This window comes from Elephantulus edwardii, unplaced genomic scaffold (genome assembly GCF_000299155.1).
Source record: "Elephantulus edwardii isolate Elephantulus edwardi_28Jun2011 unplaced genomic scaffold, EleEdw1.0 scaffold00084, whole genome shotgun sequence".
In the NCBI taxonomy this organism is placed as follows: Eukaryota; Metazoa; Chordata; class Mammalia; order Macroscelidea; family Macroscelididae; genus Elephantulus; species Elephantulus edwardii.
The window spans coordinates 3,849,789-3,872,595 of record NW_006399834.1 but is presented as its reverse complement, the minus strand read 5'-3'; positions in this window follow the sequence as shown (position 1 = coordinate 3,872,595).

The following is a 22,807-nucleotide window of genomic DNA, read 5'->3' as shown; positions in this document are numbered from 1 at the left end:
GAAGAGCAATAGAAAAGTAATATAAAAATTTAATAAATTGTAAGCATTCTTTAAGAGACCACTAAACATACATACATATGCCTTCTATGGAAGGAAAAAAAGGAGGGGAGGGGAGGAAAATGGAAGGAAGGGGAGGGGAGGAAGGGAAGGAGAGAGGGAGGCCGGGAGGGAAAGAGAGGTATGAATGGGCTGAAAAAAAGAATTTAATTATTAAAAAATACATGGGACTATAATATGCATATATTTATTTCCATCCCAAACAAATGTGATCAAACAGATACAGAAATTATCAGGTGATAATTTGTGGGAGCTTAGGGGACTTGTGGGAACATGGAGGACATGTCTAACCTCATAAGCATTGGTTTTGGATAGTTGATACTGTGCTTGGGGGCAGTATCCCATTATGGAGCTAGTAGAAGTCAGATGTGGTCATCTCTGTTTTGTACTTACTTTTCTTTTGTCAAGATGACACAACCCTGCTTGCAGAAAGTGAAGAAGACTTGAAGACTTGCAGAGGAACAAAGATAATAGCATTCAATGTGAGTTACACCTCAACACCAAGAAAACATAAATTCTTACCGCTGGACCTATAGGCAACATCATGAAAGATGAGAAAGAGATTGAAGTTGTCAAATATTTTATTTTGCTTGAACCCACGATGAACACAAACAGATATGCCTAGGAGAGGTGCAGTCAAAATGCTCCTTGGATATAAAGTAACAAAGCTTCATCTCATAGCATACTTCGAACATGTTGATAAAGCAGACTATTTCCTGGAGAGATAAATCATGCTAAATAGATGAAAATCCTCAATCAGATGAATTGACACAGTAACTGAAGTAATGAACTCAAGTGTGCCAAAGATAGTGAGAATATCACAGATTGGGTTAGGTTTAGATTCATTGTACATGGGGTCGCTATGAGGAGTTCTCAATTTCATGGCCAATTTCATTCAGCAACAACTGCATTATGTATATGACACACCTTGCTTAATGAATCTGAGGGGGGCCTGAGACATTTGCTACAGAAGCTCAAATATTACAGCCTTCAATATGCATTAAACTTCAACATCAAGAAAACAAATTTTCATACTGGGCCAACTGGCAATATCATGATAGAAAGTGAAGATATTGAGAGTATTAACAGTTTCAGCTTTCTTGGCTCTATAATCAATACTCTTGGTACCAGCTGCCAAAAAATCAAAAGATGAATTGCATTGGGAAAATCTGCTGTAAGGGACCTCTCCAGAGTACTGAAGAACAATAATGTCAGTCTAGACACTACAGTGCAACTAATCTAAGCCATGGTCTTCACAATTACTTGTTATGCATTAGAGAGCTGGACAATGACTAAGGATGAGAGAAGAAAAGTTGATGACTTTGAGTTGTGGTGCTAGAGAAGAGTACTGAATATACCATGTGCTGCTAAGAGAACAAGCATCTCTCCTTGTGAGAGTGAAATGAGGTTGCTTCTAGGAGGCAAGGATTTTGAAGCTCTGTCTCACACACTTTGAGCATGTTGCCAGGAAGGACCAGTCCTTGGAGAGGGGCATCAGGCTTGGAAAGGTATAGGGACAGCACAAGAGTGGAAGACCCTGGGTAAGACAGATTGACTCACTGATGGGGGTAATGGGGGTCGGTGTGTCAGAGACAATAACATTGGCTACAGTTAGAGCAGGGATCAGAACTTTTGTATATAGGGTCACTCCGAGTTACAGGTGACTCAATGGCACATAACAACAATAATAAAAAATGGGAAAACAATTTAACAACATAGAGGAAAAAGACATTAAAAAGAATAAAAATAATAATTAGACACATACATATATACACAAAAGAAGGAAGTATTTACTAAAAACAGTGTCCATCCTTCTCCCATGGAGCAGTTGGTGACTTTGTACCTTGTCTTTGGATTGCAGTGCAACGTCTTCCATTCCCTCTTGGAAAACTAGAGGTTCATTGAAAAAGAGAAAGAGCCATCCTCAGTGAGATGGATTAACACAGTGAATGTAACAATAAGATTAAACATAGCAGAGACTTGAGGATGGTACAGGAACAAGCAGGGTTTCATTATGTTGAAAGTAGGGTTCTTATCAGTTGGAGATAACCAAGAACAACAATCACAGTAATGTCCTTGGTATTGCTGATGCTGCTGGTCCATGTATTACACTTTAAATTACAAGGTTGCGAAATCATTAAATTAACAATCCAGTGTAGGATGACCCTGGATGAGATGGATTGACAATGTCTGGGGTAATAGGGGCAGATATGTCGGAGACCCTGAGATTGGCGCAGGATAGGACAGGGTTCAGAGCTAGTGTTTATAGAGTCACTATGAGTTGCAAGCAACTAGACAACACATAAAAACAATAAAAATATTTTATCAAATTATTAAATTTGTACTGATTTCAATTATATAGGCACATGGCATTAAATCCAACACTACTTGCCCCCCAAAATCACACAAAAGGAAATAGAGAAATAGAATAACTAGACTTTTAAACCCTCTTTTTATACTCTTAACCATGTTTTGTATACCATAGTTGTGTAGCAAACTAACTCAGTAGTCAAGTTAACACATTCTCCACTGTAATATTTCCTTGAATTTTGCTCATTTGTTTTCATATTTTTGGTGTCCACAGCACTCTTGGCAGCTTAGCAAGAGCTCATCTCTCATTTCATAGCCATATGCTGCTTAAATTATCACAAAACCCTTTGCACAAATGAAAATATGAGCATTCTTAAAAGCTTCTCCCTAGAGCCCTCGCCACTTTGGGGGATCATGTTCAACTTAATCTTGAAGAATATATACCTATTCTTCTGTTATGTATCCATTAAGCCTTGTCACAACTTTGTCCATGAAGATCACCTAGCTAATAAATTACTTGAGTATTCAAGGGGAACTGACTCAAAGTCTGTTTAATGATTCATCTGAAGAAATTATGCTCTATGGAAAGCAAATTTATTTATAGCTAAATAAATACACGGATATGTACAGACATATACAGATAAAATAAAGCTTCAGATAGGGAGACTTTTAAAGAGTGAGTTCCAAAATTTGAACTGTTAGAAACAGAAGTGCTTAATAAAATAATTTAGGAGCCTTTGAACTTTCTAAATAAATATATCTTTGCTTCTAACAATAATAGTATTAACTAAAAGGAGAAGTGGCATAATGGTTTAGATACTTTGGAGTGAGAATGCCTTAGTTTGAATACCAGTTCTACTCTTCAATAGTCATGTGACTCAAAGGCATTTTTACTTACCTATTCTGTGTCTGTGTCTCCTGGCACCAGCAGCCAGGAAATTAGAAGACGTATTGCCATGGGAAAGTCTACTGAAAAGCAATGGTGTCTCTCTGGAGACTAAGGTGCTCCTGATACAGGCCATGATCTTTGCTACCACTTGTTATGCATCAAAGAGTTGGACAATGACTAAGGAGAATAGAAGGAGAATTGATGCCTTTGAGCTGTGGTGCTGGAGAAAAGTATTGAATGTACCCTGGACTGCCAAGAAAACAAACAGATTCATCCTGGAAAGGGTCAAACCGGGCTGCTCCTTGGAGGCAAGGATTCTGAGGTTCCGTCTGACATACTTTGGACATGTTGCAAGGAGGGACCGGTCCTTGGAGAGGGACATCATGCTTGGTAGGGTGGAGGGACAGCGCAGAAGGAGAAGGCCCACTATGAGGTGGATTGATTCAGTGACTGGGGTAATTGGGATGGGTGTGTCAGAGATGGTGCGATTGGCACAGGACAGAGTAGAGTTTAGGGATGCTGTACATAGGGTCTCTATGAGTCACAAGTGACTCGATGGCACATAACAACAACAACATTCTGTGTCTTAATTTCATCATAATTGCTTCAAAAAATTTGAATTAGTTAGCTTTTACTGAATAGCTAAAAACTACAAAATTACAGAGGAATACAAAACTAAGCATTCTCTTCTCAGTCACAGTTTCATGAATTTGCCAGTTAGGTTGGAAACAGGACTGTGGTTTAGGTTCAGATCAATTCTAGGTGCCCCATTCTAGGGCCTGGTTGGAGGCACAATACCTTCCTAGGGACATGTTTTCCTCCTGGAGCATTCTGAAGATGGGGATGGGCATCGGCATGAATTAATCTTTGAAAAACAAAGGATAAAGCCATTTTATTAGCTCCCTTTTAGATGACCAAACTAAATGTCATGCCAAGCTCAACATCAAGAAGATGAAAAAGGAACATCTTTCCCACACATGTGGGGTGGGGAAAAACAATGACTATTATCTAAACAATAGTCTAATCTATTCTATGTTTCCTCAGTAATATTTTAAATAAAATAATACTTGAGAAACTTATAGGCAGATATAAAAACCAAAACCAAACTGACAGCCTAAAACAAAGTCTGCTGCCTTCTAATCTATACTGACTCATGGTGGTCTTCCACCAGATTTCAGACATGGGAAATCTTGCTGGGAGGAGAAAAGCTGTCATTCTCCTGCTGAATGATCTCTGACTTTCAAGTTTTCAGCCCACCATACAAGATACTATGCCCAGGCCTCCTTGTTGTTGTGTTATGTACCACTGAACTGTGGGTAACAGAGAGCCTATGAACAACAGTTCCTGAACCAACCTCACTCTCTCCAACACAGCTGACACCATTGCCACACTCACCGTGTTAATCCATCTCATCCAGGGTCGTCTTCTCTTATACTGACATTCTAGCATTCCAATCATGATGTCCATTTCCAAGACTGGACCCTCCTGACAATATACCCAACATATATGAGATGGAGTTTCAAAATCCTTGATTCCAAGGAGCAACATTTAGGCCTTCTTAAGACGCAGTAAATGATTCCTTAAAAAAGAATGATATATAAAACTACATTGATATACATAGCTCAAACACATAGCTCAAAGTGAATTTTTGTGCCGCCATGTAAAGTTATAGTCAATGTATAAGGACTGAACTGAGATAGTACACTTCATCTTGCCTCACACTAATGTTTCTAACCATCTTCTATGTTCTTTATCTTATATGTAGAAGCAGAGGAGCTAGAAGACAATCTATATGTTCTAGGCTATTAAGTCCAATAAAATGCATTGTTGTTGTCTACCATTGAGTTGGAATTGACTCATAAATGACCCTTCAGTGGCTTTTCAGAGGCAGTAAATAGCTTGAGAGAAGAGTGTCTATCTTTTCTTTTATGGAGCAGTTGTTGCATTCTAACCAACTACCTGTGGGTTTGCAGCACACCTTCTTACCACCAGATCTCCCTATATAATGCACTGTTGTTGCTATAGTGCACTGTCGAGTCTGAACCAACTCATAGCTGACCCTCCAACAGGTTTTCAGATGCAATAAGTCACGTGGGAGATTGTCTAGCTTAAAAGTTTGAACCTGATGCCTTTGGGATTGCAGTACAGCTTCTGACCACTAGGCCTCCAGAGCTCCCTATATGATGAACTAGGATGAAGGAAATGCTCTGTATCTGCAGTCTCTTACATATAGCTGCTCTGGTGGCTAAACAATTAAGTGTTAGGCTTTTAGCCAGGAGAGTAGCATTTTCAACTAGTCAGTGTCTCTATGGAAGAATCTACTAGGTAATTGTCTTCCATAAAGATTACAAGCTAAGAAATCTGCCATATAGAGGAACTCTATTCTGTCCTACAGCTTGCTGTCTGTTGGAATAAACTTGATTACACAGAACAGATGCGTGTATATTCAGAACACGAACTATGGCTATATCACCAAAAAGCTGGTGTTAAATAAAATTAAATTAAGTTTTTAACTTTATTTAAATTCAACAGTCACCTGTAGCTAATGTCTATTACATTAAAGTATGTAATTCTAGTATACCATCATTGTTGTCTGCAATTCATCGCAACTCTATGTACAGCAGCTCTGCAGCCTGCCCTATCCTGAGCCAGTCTCACTGACCCAATTCTGTGTCAATCCGTCTGATCTGGAGTCTTCCTATCCTGTACTGTTTCTCCACCCTTTCAAGCATGATGTCCTTCTCCAAGGATTGGTCTCTCTTGGCAACAAGTCAGGATTTTGAGACTGAACTTCAAAGTCCTTGCCTCCAAGGAAAATTTGCTTTCACACTCTCCAAGACAGACCTGATTGTTCTTTTGGTGGTCCATAGTATGTTCAATATTCTTCTCAGCACTACAACTCAAAGACATTGGTTCTTCTCTGTTATCCTTAGTCATTTATCCAGCTCTCTAATGCATAAGAAGTAATTGTGAAGACTATAGCCTGGATCAGGCACAGCTTAGTTTGTAGACTGACATAATTTCTCTTTGGTATTTTGAAAGGTTCCTGACAGCAGATTTTTCCAGTGCAACTCATCTTTTGATTTCATGACTGCTGGTGCCAAGAGTGTTGATTGTGGAGTCGAGCCAGCTGAAATTTTAACAATCTCAATCTCAATCTGTTTCTCCATCTATGTGGTACTGCCTATTATCCCAGTGGTGAGAAACTTTGTCTTCTTGATAATGCGCTTCAATCCATATTGAAGATTACAGTCTCTGACCTTTTGTAGCAAGTGCTTCAAGTCCTCCTCTGCTTAAGCAAGCAAGGTTGTGTAATCTGCATAATGTAGGTTGTTGAAGAGTCTTCCTCCAAATTTGATGCCACATTCCTTCTCAAAAGCCCAGCACATTATATTTAGCTAGCTAGGTAGACAGACAGATAGGTAGATAGTAAGAGCCTAAGTTACTAAAATATCACTTGCAATGATGAATATCAATCATCGGATTAAATTGTAAAATAATTTAGCAACAAACTTTTATTTTGTTAAACCACTGAGATTGATAATTTGTCTGATAGAGGATTTAGATCATTCTGTCTAATTCAGGCTATTTATATGTAGATGTAGAAATAGCTATCTATCTATATATGTCTCATTGGACAGAATAAGGTTTGCTTGTTGGTAAAACAATTTACTAGTGGCATAACATTGTGAAAGCTACTTAACCTCTTTCTTAATCTATTAAATGGAGATTTTAGTAGGACCTACTTCATAACAGTGTGTGACAATGAGATAATATGTCAATTAATATTCTTAGAATAGTACCTGAAACACCATAAAAGCTTAATAAATGATGCCTATAATTGGTACTCTTGCTCGTTTCCGTCTCTTTCTAGGGTGGCTGTACTGGTCAGATAACTGAAGATACAGAGTTGCCTATATAAGAATGCCAAAAGAAACAGATAGATCTTAGAAAAAATTAAGCCAGTGTGCTCCTTGGATGCAAAGATGTTGAAGCTTTATCTTTCATACTTTGAGCATATAGCTAAGTGAGGCTATTCCTTAGAAAGGAACATCATGTTTGGAAGTATGGAGGGTCAGCGGAGAGGAAGACCCTCAATGAGATAGACTGACTTGGTGACTTCAACAAAGGGCTTTAGTGTGTCAGAGATGATGAGGATGAGGCACGTTTCAGACTGGCTACGAATAGGGTTGCTATTAATAGGGTTGCTCGACTCAGGGGTCCCTAACAGTAACAACAGAGAACATTTTCTTCATCCTAGTGCATTATAGAGGAAACTCTGGCGGCTTAGTGGTAAGGGAATTATGCTGTCAATGCAAAGGTACATGGGTCAAATCCTCCAACAGCTCAGAGGGAGAAAGATGCACTCTGCAGAAGAAAGATGGACAATCTCCACCTGTGTGATTTTACTACCTCTGAAAACCCACTGGAGGGTCAGCTCTGGGTTGGTTCTGACTTGATAGTACTCAGTAATATGAGAACAAGCTATTTTCCATTAAATAACAAAGACTAAATAATATAAAGCTCCATTTCAGAATTATGTCTGGGACTTTAATAAACTACATAAAAGAAGAAAATGATACTCCATGCTATGTTATGGAAATGATTAAGAAGAGGGAGAGACTTAAAGAGATATTGTAATTATTAATAATAAAATGTAAAATTATAGTGGAAAACCACTGAAGATAAAATAATTTAGGATAAAAATAATTGAGAAAACCTGTGTTTGTTTCAAGAATTGTTTGCTATGAAGTCCACTACCTCACTCACCTTGACTGTGGTTTATTTGGAATACAAACATCCATGGAGTTTCTGAGAAAATAATGAAGACTGCAAAGACGGAGTTGGAGGAAGTTATGACAGGACACTTAGCCTAAGTAAAATGTAAATGAAACGTATTATTGCAGAAGTACAAAATTTCCATAATAATTTGACAAATTATCTCCAGTATAATTTCTTATGTACTTTAAAGATACATTTATCATTGATTTAGGAATGCCTTATTTCATCTAATTAAAGAAAAGCTTAATATATTTTGTGACAGAAATTTATACATCAAACAATAAAATCTAAAACCATATTTATTATATTTAAAGCAAGTGACCTATTTTTTTAGGCAGGAAGAGAGCAAGTTGTTCCAAAGGAGACTTTCTTCAATTTGAACCACATTTAAAGCTTCAAATGTTTACAGAAATTTCTGTTCCATTGTGACGCATCTTTGAAGTACTTCAGATTTTGCTTTATTTGCATATACATTACCAATAAATTGAGGTCGTTCAGTGACATAATCTGTGGCGTAGTTCGCATTGTTAACCCAAAGGCATGGCCTCTAGCAAGTTGGATCCACCAGTGGGAGAAAGACGAGATGTCTTCTCCTGCACAACTTATAAAGTTAGGAACTCGCTAGAGGGTCAGGGATGGTTGGATACCTGAATACAGCCAATTGGATGGCAATGAGTCAACAGCAAATAATTTTTGGATGTTAATGTGAAGTACTAATCTTTTCAACATTAAACTCTAATATATATGATAGAAACAAAGAAAGTAAATTAAAATCTTTACCATGAGGAAAGAATTCTGAAGTTCCATCTAACATACTTCAGGTATGTTGCAAGGAGCTCCCAGTCCTGGCAGGAATATTGGAATATCATGCTTGCCAGGGTGGAGGGGCAACGTAAGAGAGGAAGACCCATAATGAGGTGAATTGACTTAGTGACTAGGGTAGATATGTCAGTGACAGTAAGGCAGGCTCAGGATAGAGCAGGGTTCAGAGCTGTTGTACATAGGGTCACTATGAGTCACAAGTGACTGGACAGCACATAATAACAACAATTATATCTTCTCTTTTTTTAATTATCATTTTTCTTTGTGTGTGTACCGTCAAATCAGATCTGACTGGTACAGGAGGAGATTGTTCCTCCTTCTTCATCAGAGCATCTGGTGTATTTGAACTGCAGACCTGCAGTATTGCAGTGCAGCTTCCTGCCACTAGGCCACCAGAGCTCGCCCAATTATAACTTCTATGGCTCAGTTTAAAGCAAAAAACATCTCAACCTTGTCATGTCCAAATGTGTTGATTTCTAAGGCCTTCTCCAAACTGCAATCCTCTGACCTATCTTTCCTATTCCACTGAACAGCATCATTATCTAGTTTATAGCGCTTATCACTAGTGCTTGATACCCTAACTTATTTTTTTAAAATCCTTTTTATTTTATATTATTTACATACAGAATTCATATACATTGTGTTTCACATATCCCTTCATTCACATTGTGTTTCAAATTATCATTTTCATACATTGTGGTTTTTAAAAATAATTACTACTAAATGACTCCCCCTATTAGTGTGTCTCTACAGGTCTCCACTGTATCTTTCCTAATACCTTCACCTCTACCTCCATTCACCAAACTCTGAGACCCCATAATTTCCCTCTTTACCACTCTCAGCCTCCAGCGCCCCTCTTCTTAACTCCTTTCTTACTATAAGGAATAGTATTTACAACCCTAAATAGAGATACTTTATTGGTTTTTTGTTGTTGTTTGATGTTATTGAATAAATATCAATTCATAAAGACCCTATGAACAACAGATCTAAAACTTGTCCCGTACTATTGCCCTATACTAGACCTGCTGTTCAAATCCCCCAGCTGCTCTACAAGAAAGTGGATAACCTCCTCCTGTGTGATTTATCATCTCTGAAAACCCACTGGAGGGTCAGTTTTTGGTGAGTTTCATCTTGACAGCACATAACAACATTCCATCTTCACAATCTCTGCCATGCTCAAGCCCATTGCAGTACTTGGTCAATCTACCTCAATGGGAGTTCTATTACTTTGCTGACCTGTTACTTTTCTAAACATGACATCTTTTTCCTAGAACTGGTACCTCTTTACAACATGCCCAAAATATGCTAGATGAACTTTCACCTTTTTTGCCTCTAAGGAGTACCCTGATTGCATTGCTCCAAGACAGATTTGATTTTTAATTTAGGCAATCTATGGTATATTCTTTGCCAGAATCAATATCCAAAGACATCATTTATTTTTCACTCTTCCTTTGAAAATACCATTGCTTGGTTCAGGGACACCTGACACAAGTCTTTAAACAGATGTACTTGCTCTTTAGTTCTTTGAAAAGATCCTTGATAGAAGATTTTTCCCAACACAATTGGTGTTTGTGTTGTGTTTTTTAAAAAATTAATTTTATTTATTTATTTTTATTAGTTTACTTAAAAAATTCTTTTGTTTGGTCTAAATTTTGGCTGCTGTTATCATGAGTGTTAATTACAGATCCAAGTAAAATTAAGTCTGTGAAAATGTCAATGTTTTCTACATCTATCATAATGTTGCCTGTTGTTCTAATTGTGAAGATTCTCTGCAATTCTGAAGGTGAAAGAACTGAAGAGCAAATTCAATTCCCTAGAATGAGGGAGCCCTGGTAGTCTAGTGGTTAAGGAGTTTTATTGCCAACCCAAAGGTATACAGTTTGAACCCACCAGCTGATCCAAGGGATAAAGATGGATAATCTCCTCCCATGTGATTTGTTGTATCCTGTCAAGTCAGAATTGACACACAGCTGACTCTGTGGCGGGTTTTCTGAGGCAGTAAAACACATAAGAGGAGACTGTCCATCTTTCTTCCACCAAGAAGCTTGTGGATTCTAACCTAACACCTTTGTGCTGGCTGCTCCTTGTAACCAAGTCACCAGAGCTTCCTCGCATGTGATTTACCGCCTCAGAAAACCTGTTGAAGGGAAAAAGTGTTAGCAGTTCCAAATCAACACAATGACTGATGGAGCATGGTGTTGCCTATTGTTCCATTTGTTAGAATTTTTGTGGGTTTTTACTCTTTGTTTTATATTGATTTGCTTATAAAATTTATACACATTGTGTTTCACATTAATCTTCATTCATATTTTTGTTTTCTTGATGTTGAGGCAAAATCCATGTTGATGTCTTTAGTCTTTGATCTTCTTCCATAAATGCTGAAGGCTTGTATTTCTTGTTCAATTCCTTCACTAAGACAAATGCTGAGACTCTTCTCTTAAAGTTTCCACTCTAGATGTTTAAACTTTTTTTTTCTTTTACAATACTTTGGTTGTCTTTTCCAACTGCAATTTGAAATTTCTTGTTTCATCATGGTTGTCTTTTATTTTGCAATAGAAAGATGGGCACTCTCCTGTGTGATTTATAGCCTCTGAAAATCCATAGGATTGTCAACTATGATCAATGTGAGTAATTTCTGTGTTGAAAGGCAAGTTTCAGAGTCTCTTCTGACATCCATTTGATATTTTCTTTGTTTCTGGTCTTTTAAATTATGGTTGTTGTGTTGTGTTTTTTTTTTATTTCCTCAAACGTGGTGTCATTTATCTCATCCCAGAATTCATCAGATCTTTGGTGATTAGTGTTCATCACAGTAATTTTATTTTTGATATTTTTTTTTAAACTCAGGTGAGATAAACTCAGGGTTGCATTTTGCTTCTTGTATATTTGTATATCTTGTATAAAACAAATATATCTTGTATACTTGTTTTCATTGTCTTCAGCTTCAGGTTCAACATGTATATGAGTAATTGGTGACAGAATTGAGGTTGGAAATCACAGAAGTTTGTACAAACAACGATTTATTCCTTGAAAATTCCTTTCATGAAAAATATAAACATCAGGTCCATAGACCTTGTCTGATGATACATGCAAATCAAATTGACTACATCTGAAAGAAGAGACAGTGGAGGTCAGTATTCATAGTCAAAGAAAAGTCATGAGCCTACTGTGGGATAGACTCTCAATTACTCACTTTGCTCATCAGGATAGTGTGTGTGTTTATTCCGTTTGAGGAAAGTGGTATTTTTAAACATATAGAAAATAGGTCATAGATTATTAACTTCTGTGTACTCAGCTTCAAAAATTATCAGTTAATAATGTATTGTGATGGGAAAGTCTGCTGTTAGGGCCTCTCCAGAGTACTGAAGAGCAATGGTGTCACTCTGGAGATCAAGGTTGCTTGATACAGGCCATGGTCTTTGCAATCACTTGCTATACATCAGAGAGTTGGACAATGACTAGGGAGGATAGAAAGAGAATTGATGCCTTTGAGCTGTGGTGCTGGAGAAGAGTATTGAATGCACCATGGACTGCTAAGAGAATGAAAAGATTCATCCTGGAGAGGGTAAAACTGGGCTGATCCTTGGAGGCAGATTCTGAAGTTTTGTCTGACATACTTTGGACATATTACAAGGAGGGACCAGTCCTTGGAGAGGGACGTCATGCTTGGGAGGGTGGAAGGACAGCGCAGGAGAGGAAGACCCTCTCTGAGGTGAATTGATTCAGTGACTGGAGTAGTGGGTGTGAGTGTGTCAGAGACAGTGAGACTGACACAGGACAGAGCAAGGTTCAGAGCTGTTGTACGTAGGGTCACTATGAGTTACAGGTGACTCTGACAGAACATAACAACAAACAATAATAATAATGTTTGAGCTTTACCTAACTTAATTCCCTCACTTACAAACCTAGATCTCATTTTATGTCATTAAATTTGCATCATTATTCCATCTTTAATATTGTAGTTTGAAGAGAATACTTTGAAATTATCAAACATAATGTTTATTTCCTTGTTTTAAACCCTACCACTATTAGAATAAATTTCAATTTCCTTGATACCAGCATATCTTTCCACACTTAACTTGCTTTGCTCCTATCAGCCTTACCTTATAGACTCTTGTTTTACTAAAATTTCTGTGTGGTTGCTAGTGTTTTCTTTGCATCCAATGATCTCCCACACTATCTTCTCTTTTCATTTTGTTATTTGAGTTCCATGTCTTTTCTTCTTTTTATTTGAACTCAGTGTACATGCTAACCTCTCAGAGGGATATTCTTTGACCATTACTGTATTAGAGAATCTTATTTTATTCATTGCATAGAATGTATCATGAGTTTGACTGTTCTTAGCGTATTAAAAGCTACCTATCTCTACGAGTATGTTTCTTGAAAAGAGATATTATTTTTTTGCTGCTTTATCTTTACTAGTAGAAGAGTACTTTTTATATGGTATCTGGCCAGTGAATATTTGTTAAGATAGTATTTTTAGTTAAATTAACTCTCAAAACACAGTGTAACCAATTTGGAGCCAAGTCATAGTTGATGCTTTGATGAGTTTCCAGTGATATAATTCACATGAGAGGAAAACCATTCGTGGATTCATTCGGCTAAAAGGTATGGCCTTTGGACTATTTGGACCAAACCCTCAGTATTCTATTTGAGGACCTATATAAGATTCATTACATACCATGACTTGAATTTCATATTATATGTCCTTACTCGGGGATCTTGAAGGTACTAGTAACCAGGTGCTATGGAGTCTACTCTGACTCATGGTGAACTCGTAAGTTTCAGGATAAAGTTGTGTATCGTTAGGATTGCAATCACTGACTTTTTTTTTCTTCAGAATTTAATGGCCAGGCATTTCTTCCAAGACACTTCTGGGTAGACTCAAATTGCCAATTTTTGGATTAGTAGTTAAGTCCCTTAACCAATTATATCATCCAAGAACTCTCATTGAAAACTCTATATTTTTTATCACAGAAATAAAGGCATGCTACGTTACCATATGCTTTTGTAAGATTAAGTATATTGACATCCTTGTGTCTTATTTAAGTGAAGAATGATGCATAAGAAGTGAAATATGGAATGCACAATACACCAAAGAATCATAAAAGGCAGCTCTAGAATGTCTCTGTTGATATAAATTAAGACAGCTTGAAAATAAAAATGAAAGAACAGAAGTTTCTGTGTTTACTTTTGTTTGTGAGACTCCCAGACATAATTCCGTTATTTCCCTCTTTAAAAATCTTCTATGGAATTTTTTGGTCAATTTATTTCTCAACATAAAACAAAGGATCATCAAGCCTCTCTAATCTTTGAACGGACTTGAAGAGGATAAACTAGATAAATAAAAGAAACAAACAGTAAGCAGTAGTCAGTACATAAGGAAAGCTTTAGTAATTAAAACTGTGACACAAAGCTTTAACTGTTAATGTACCATTGGCTAAGTGGTAAGTTGTTGCTATTATATGCAATTGAGTCAAATACAACTCTATGAATAACAGATCTGAATCCTGTGGTATTCTGTGATATCCTTATCATCTCTGACACACTTGAGCCCATTGCTGCAGGCACTGTGTCAATCCATCTCATTGAGGCCCTTCCACTCTTTCACTGAGCCCACCTTTTTTCCAAGCATGATGTTCCTTTTCAAGAAATAGCTTAGTCTAGCAACATGTCACAAGAGAGCTCTGCTGGGCCTAATAGCAAGGAATTACACTAGCAACACAAAGATATGTGATTTGAATCTTCCAGCTGCTCCTCAGGAGAGATGGGAAATCTCCCGTGTGATTAACTGCCTCTGAAACTTTCTACAGGGTCAGCTAGGGGTTGGTTTCAACTCAATAGTACAAAACCATGAAACAGCGTACAAAAAAATGTAAGAGACAAAGCTTCGTCACCTTTGCCTCTAATGAGCACTCTAGATACATTTTTTCCAAGACATACCTGGTTGTTTCTTGGATAGTTCATGAGATTAACTACTCTTCTCCAACAAAACAAAATGTCTATTCTTCACTTGTTATCCTATAGTTACTGTTCAACTTTTATCTACAAAGTAAGAGATTGAAAAGGCCGCTGAGATTCTACTAAATTGACCTTCAAGTTCTAATAGGATTGTGGGTTTTTGTTTGTTTGGTTGGCTTGGTTTGGTTTGGTTTTTGAGTCTTTGAGATTTTCTGTGCACACTATCATTATTATCCGCATATTGCTGATCTGGATGCTTTTTATTGCTTTCTCTTGTCATATTGCCCTACCAAGCACTTCCAATACAATACTGACTAGAAGTGGTGACAGTGGCCATCCTTGTCTGGTCCCAGTTCACAAGAAAAATGCTTTAGTCTTTCTCATTTGAGAATGATATTGGCTCTTGATTTTGCATATATACTTTTCACTATGTTGAGGACATTACCTTCTATTCCAATTTTGCTGAGTGTCTTTATCAGGAAGATGTGTTGGATTTTTTCAAATGTCTTTTCTGCATCAATTGATAAGATCCGATGGTTCTTGTTATTTGCTTTGTTAATGTGATGAATTATGTTGACTATTTTTTTTCTTATGTTGAACCATCCTTGCATGTAGTTGTTTTTATGTGTCATTGAGTCACCTGTGACTCATAGTGACCCTATGTACAACAGCCCTGAAATGTGCTTTATCCTGTACCAACTTTACTGGATACAACACACCTACCCTCATTACACCAGCCACTGTATCAATCCATATCATCAATGATCTCGCTCTCTTACTCCATACTGCCACCTTTCCAAGTATGATATTCCTCTCCAAGGACCGGTCCCTCTTTGCAACACGCACAAACTACACCATATGAAGTCTCAGAATCCTTGCCTCCAAGGAGCAAGCTGGCTTCACCCTTTCTAGAGTGAACCTGTTTGTTCTCCTGTCAGTCCATGGTATATTCAATACTCTTCTCCAGCAGCTCAAAAGCATCAATTCTCTTTCTATCATCCCTAGTCATTGTCCAGATTTGTGATGAAGAGCATGCAACTGCAAAGACTATGGTCTGCAAAAGACACACCTTAGTCTCCAGACTGACATTATTACTCTTCAGTACTCTTCAGAGGTAACTGACAGGCAAATTTCTCAATGAAATTTGTCTCTTAATTTCCTGGCTGCTCTACCAAGAGTGTTGATTGTGGAGCCATGCAAACTAAAGCTGTTAACAATTTCAATCTCTTACCATCCATCATGATGCTGCCAATTGGTCCAGTGATGAGAATCTTTGTTTTCTTGATGTTGAATCCATATAGAAGGCTGAAGTTCTTGACTTCTGCAACAAACACTTCAGGTCCTCCTCAGTTTCAGCAAGTAGGGTTGTGTCATCTGCATAACACTGGTTTTTGATAAATCTTCCTCCAATCCTGATGCCATATTCCTTCTCATACAGCCCAGCCTCCCAGATGATCTGTTCTGCATATAGATTGAAAAGGTGTGGAGACGGAATACATCCCTGGCATACTTCCTTCTTGATTTTGAACCATTTAGTGTTTCCTTGCTCTGTTCTGATGACTGCCTCATGGTCCAAGTATCGGCTTCACATAAGCACAATCAAATGTTCTGGGATTCCCATTCTTCTCAGAGTCAGCCACAGTTTGTTGTGATCCACAGTCAAAAGCCTCTGCATAGTCAACGAAACACAGATATACATTCCTCTGGTACTGCCTGCTTTCTGCCAAGATCCATCTAACGTTAGCTATAATATCCCAAGTAGCACAAACTCTTCTAAACACAGCCTGCACATCTGGCAGTTCTCTGTTGACATGCTGCTCCAGTAGTTTTTGGATAATTTTCAACGGAATCTTGCTTGCATGTGATATTGATGATATTGTTTGATAATTTCCTCACTCTGCCGCATCACCAAGCTTTGTTATGGCAACAAATATAGATCTCTTCTAGTCAGTTAGCTAGGTGGTTGTCCCCCAGATTCCTTGGCACAGCTTAGTGAGCACATCCAGGGCAGCATCTGTTTGTTGAAATATGTCAATTCATATGCCGTCAATTCCTGGAGACTTGTTTTTAGCCAATTCTTTCAAAGCAGCTTGAACTTCTTCCTTCATCACCACAGGCTCTTGCTCATACATTGTTTCATGAAATTCTTTTGTGTCTTCCAATTCCTTCTGGTACAGTGACTCTATACACTGACAACTAGCCCCAAAGAGGAGAAAATAGATTTCTACCAACTTTTGCACTCTGGAATTGATTGAACATGAAATCAAGATGCATTCATAATAATAAGTGAGTGGAATACATTTTTGTCTAAATCAATCCTTGCATACCTTTTATGAATTCGACTTGGTCATGATGAATTATTTTTTTATGATTTCAGATTCTATTGCCTACAATTTTGTTAAGGATTTTTACATCTATATTTATGAGAGATTGTTCTGCAGTTTTCTTTCTTGGTAATATCTGTCTGGTTTTGATATTAGGATTATGCTTGCTTCATAGAATGACTACGGGAATGTTCCTTCTTTTCCTATTTTTTAATTAATGTAAGTAGAATTAGTGATAGGTCCTCTCTGAATGTTTGATAGAACTCAGCTGTGAAACCAACTGGTCCAGAACTGGAAGTCTTTTCAAGTGTTCTGTACCTATCTTTATCAGTATGGATAGGGTATGTATCAGTTTCAAGGAATTTGTCTATTTCCTCTTGTTGTTGTTGTTATGTGCGGTCAAGTTGCTTGCGACTCATAGCGACCCTATGTACAACAACCTTAAACCCTGCTCTATCCTGTGCCAATTGCACTGCCTCTGACACACCCATCCCAATTATCCCAGTCACTGAATCAATCCACCTCATAGAGGGTCTTCCCCTCTTGCGCTGTCCCTCCACCCTCCCAAGCATGATGTCCCTTTCCAAAGACCTGTCCCTCCTTACAGCATGTCCAAAGTATGTCAGCGAAGCCCCAGAATCCTTGCCCTCCAAGGAGCAGCCTGGTTTAACCCAAGATGAATCTGTTTGTTTTCTTGGCAGTCCATGGTACATTCAGTACTTTTCTCCGGCAGCACAGCTGAAAGGCATCAATTCTCCTTCTATCCTCCCTAGTCATTGCCCAACTCTCTGATGCATAACAAGTGATTGCAAAGACCATAGCCTGTATCAGATGCACCTTAGCCTCCAGAGTGACACCACTGTTCTTCAGTACTTTGGAGAGGGTCCCTACAGCAGACTTCCCCATGGCAATGCGCCTTTTAATTTCCTGGTTACTGGTGCCAAGAGTGTTGACTGTGGAGCAAAGCAGACTAAAGTTATTAACAATCTCAATCTCTTCACCATCCATCCTGATGCTGCCAACTGGTCCAGTGGTGAGAATCTTTGTCTTCTTGACATTGAGCCTCAATCCATACTGAAGGCTGCAGTCCTTGGCCCTCTGCTTCAAGCATTTCAGGTCCTCCTCAGTTTCAGCAAGCAGGGTTGTGTCATCTATTACGCAGATTGTTAATAGATCTTCTACCAACCCTGACCCTAAGCATTTAATTAACGACAGCTTTACAAAGTGCTAGTTATATTCTCTTTTATTATTATTATTATTTATGTTGCTTTTCTAGAAAACATTTTATGAAGATGTATTTTGATTTTACTTCTTATAGATTTTTTTCTCCATTTGTTTGTTTATATGGAATATAGCATCTATCAATTAAAAATCTGCTATATTTAAAATTCATGCTGAAAAATGGAATAGTAAGTGTTATTTTATCAAACTTTACTCTTAAACTGAACTGATTTATTTCATTTGCAGAGTAGCAAGAACTTGAGAACATGAAGAAATGCATTTTATTCTCAGATTTCAGTGTTATTTATTCATGAATAACGATTTATGTGAGCATTTTTAAGTGAAAATGAGAATTATTCATAAAATTGTCACTAATAAAATTATAAAAATCTTTAATAACAAATTCTAATTTTATATACAAGCTAGCAAAAAAATATTGTGTTCCTTCCCATAAAAAATTGAAAAATTTAAAAAAAAACTTTTGATTTTATAATAAATGTAGCCATATATATATAGTAATAGGTACTTAGGATTATGTTGATTCACAATTCAAGGAGGCTTTCATTCTTAAATGCATCCATTTTTCTCATTTAACTCTGTCAGGTACACAGTGACACGTTTTCATTCCTAATCAGATGATAAACAATTAGGTTTGGAAGAGTTTAACTATTTGTCTTAGGCTATAATTTTTAGAAATATCAAAAGTAGAGTTTGAGCTGGAATTTCTGAATGATAACTCAGTAGTTTTCTACTTATTCTCTCTCCCTCCCCACATAGTTACTGCAACAAAATCTGGATGAACATTTTCACTTTACTGTGAAATGGATTCTATGTATCAGCAGCACAATTTAACTAAGCCGCCTTATTAAGGCTGATATGGAAATCACATATTGTCATCTTTTAAGTTTTCAGTAGATTGCTGTTTTCATAGTAGTATGCTATTGTATAATATTTAAAAATAAGTATTGTGTCTTTTTAATATCACTTCCATAGTCTTATCTACATTTTAAAAATTCTTACTAAGTCCTTGGAAAAGGACTTCATGTTTGGGATGGTAAAGGGTCAGCATAGAAAAGGAAGTCCCTGAATGAGATGAATTGATACAATGAGTATATTGATGGGAGTAGGTGTGTCAGAGATGGTGAGGTTGGCTCAGGATAGTGCAAGATTCAGAGCTATTGTTCATAGGATTGTCAAGAGCTGTATTTGACTCAATGGGCCAGAAAACAACAACAAACTACTTTTACAAAACTAAAAGTTGTAACTACTTATTTTTGAAGTGTCAAAAATCCCATTATTTGAATCATGATTAATTCAGATTTATTGGGTAGGAATGTATGAGTCTCCAATAAGTGATGCTTATTGTTTTTAATTGCATTGCCAGATACAACAATGAATAATGGAAACTCATAAATAGTATGTTAGCATAATAGAGATTTGAGTGATTATTTTGTTCACACAGATCTTCAAAGATATGAACAAATACAGAATTCATTACAACAGTTCTTCAAATAAAACTAAAGTGAGAGAGGAGATCAGTTCATTTTCTATAAGTGAGATATTGGAATTGCTTGAAATAGGCTTGTGGTTACTATTCTCCAGGGAGAATTGTTGTTAACTCAATAGAATCAAGCCCTGAGATTGAGGGGGAGAAAAACAAACCAATCAAGGCTAATGGTTCCTGATGAACCCAGATTAAACACAGAGATTGGTTTGCCTTAAATATACTCAAGGGACTTCTCCTTCAGATAAGAGTATCAATTTTCACTCTAGGTCAATAGGATGAAGAGTGTGTGGTTAAAAATCAGATATTGGAAATGTACACAGCTTGAATCAGTATGCCTATTGTGTGAATTCTTGGCAATCAAGAAGAAATCCTAAAGTACATGAATAATTTTAATGAATATAGCCAAGTAAAAAACTATTACAAGTAACAAGAATATTGGTAAATAGTACAAATGTGTATAAAAGATCCATAACTTTATAATGCATTATAAAATGTAAAAATAGTCATAACATTGCTGCTGTCTGCCTTTGAGTCAGAGCTGACACATAATTGACCCTCTTGTGGGTTTTCAGTGGTAGTAAATCACACCATCCTTTTAATGGAGCAGCTTGGTGGGTTAGAACCGCATGACTTTGGAATGGTAGCACAGCTTCTTACCAATAAGATATATGTACAAATTTTATCTCTTTAGAATGTGTAGGATTAAAACAAGAATATTGACTAAAATGAAATCTTAGATGATGTGAAAGATGTCATTATCTATGGATAAAATGCTTAAATAGTACAGATTTCATACTTTTCTCCAAAATAATGCCTAGATTTATGACAAATAAAAGAAAAATGTCAATATTAGTTCATAATCGTATGCATTTCTGTATTTCTTTTTTTTCAATATTACAACTTAAAGTTTACAAAAAATACTCATCAATGCTTTTTGATAACATATTTATGTATATGTATTTCCAGATAGGAAAAGAAGATAGCAAAACTCATATTCTGAAATATTGAAACAAAATCAAAGAAAATATCAGACATATATTTTGCCAACAGTAGTCAATGATAAATTATTAGTAGATTTGCAGTGCTAATGATTGAGTAGTATAATTATAAACATCTTGCATTTTTTATATGTAATTAATATTCAAATTAAATGAAATAAAGCTCAGCCTATTCTGAAAAATTTATGCTGTTAACAATGTATTGTTCAAAATCACTTTCGTGGCTTGATTTTGACTTTGCTGTGTGAATGAGTGGAAATATACAAATAGAGTGTGTTAATCTAATCCACAAGGAGATTGGCTAATTTCACTATTAAATTCAGGGGAGTAAGCAGCAGAATTTGAGAATCTAACCTGTAGCAGTGAATAAGGACCGAATGAATAGCATACTTTGGGCCAGACATTCTTGTGTCAGCTAGACATATAGAAGAGCAGCAGGAGAACCAGACACGAACCGCAGCAGAGAACCAGAGATTTGCCATGAGACAGAGCTAACCCTGAGAATGCTGGAGGACAAGGGGTGGTGGGAGGGAGAGCCATAATTAGGAGGACTAAAAGTTTGTAACACTGGCCAATAGCTATACCGCTAAAGTTTTAATGGGCTATGAGCCTATTGTGGAAGCTGTCCTGACAGAGAAATTGACTTTCATTATTCAGACATTAGGTCAGCGATACAAAACTCTCTTCTTGTTGTTGTTGTTATGTGCTATCGAGCTGCCTGTGGCTCATAGTGACCCTATGTACAATAGCCCTAAACTCTGTGCTATCCTGTGCCAATCTCACCATCTCCAACACATCTACCCCCATTACTCAAGTCACTGAATCAATCTATCTCATCGAGGGTCTTCCTCTCCTGTGTTGTCCCTCCACCCTCCCAAGCATGACATCTTTCTCCAAGGACTGGTCCCTCCTAGCAACATGTCCAAAATATGTCACAGGAACAGGTTGTCAAAGTATGTCACAGGAACAGGTTGTCAAAGGAACAACCTGGCTTCACCCTCTCCAGGACAAACCTGTTTGTTTTCTTAGCAGTCCATGGTACATTCACTACTCTTCTCCAACACCACAGCTCAAAGGTATCAATTCTCCTTCTATCATCCCTAATCATTGTGTGGCTCTCTGATGCATAGCAAGTGATTGTGGAACTTTCAAGTATAGAAATACTAAGGAGGAGGAACAACCAGAGCCAAAGAAGAGGAAATAGATGATTTCTACAAACGTTTGCTGTCAGACATCAATTGAACATGCAATCAAGATGCATTAATATTGATGAGTGACCTGAATGCAAAAGTTGGGAAGAGAGAAAAAGGATCAGTAGTTGAAAAGCATGAACTTGATAACAGAAATGAAGCTGGAGATAGGATGATAGAATTTTGCATAATCAACAGTTTATTCATTGCAAATATATTTTACAAGAAACATAAATGCAAGCTACACACGTGGACTTCACCTGATGCATAGAAAACAGATAGATTACATCTGTGGAAAGAACCACTGGAGAAGCTCAATATCAGCTGTTAAAACTAGGCCTGGTGCTGAGTGTGGAACAGATCACCAACTACTCATATGTAAGTTTAAACTGAAGCTAAAGAAAGTGAAATCAAGCCCACAGGAATCAAAATATGACCTGGAGTCTATCCCACCTGAATATCAGAACCATTTCAGGAACAGGTTTGAGGCCTTGAACACAAATGAGTGAAGATCAGATGAGTTATGGGAAGATATCAGGAATATCATCCAGGAAGAGTGCAAAAGGTCATTGCAAAGATCGAAGAGGAAAAAAAGACCAAAATGAATGTCAGAAGAGACTCTGAATATTGCACTGGATTGCCAGGAAGCCAAAGCAGAAGGAAGAAATCAAGAGATTAAGGAGCTGAACAGGAGATTTCAAAAGGCTGAGCAATAAGACAAAGAAATGTGCAAAGATCTGGAGTCAGAA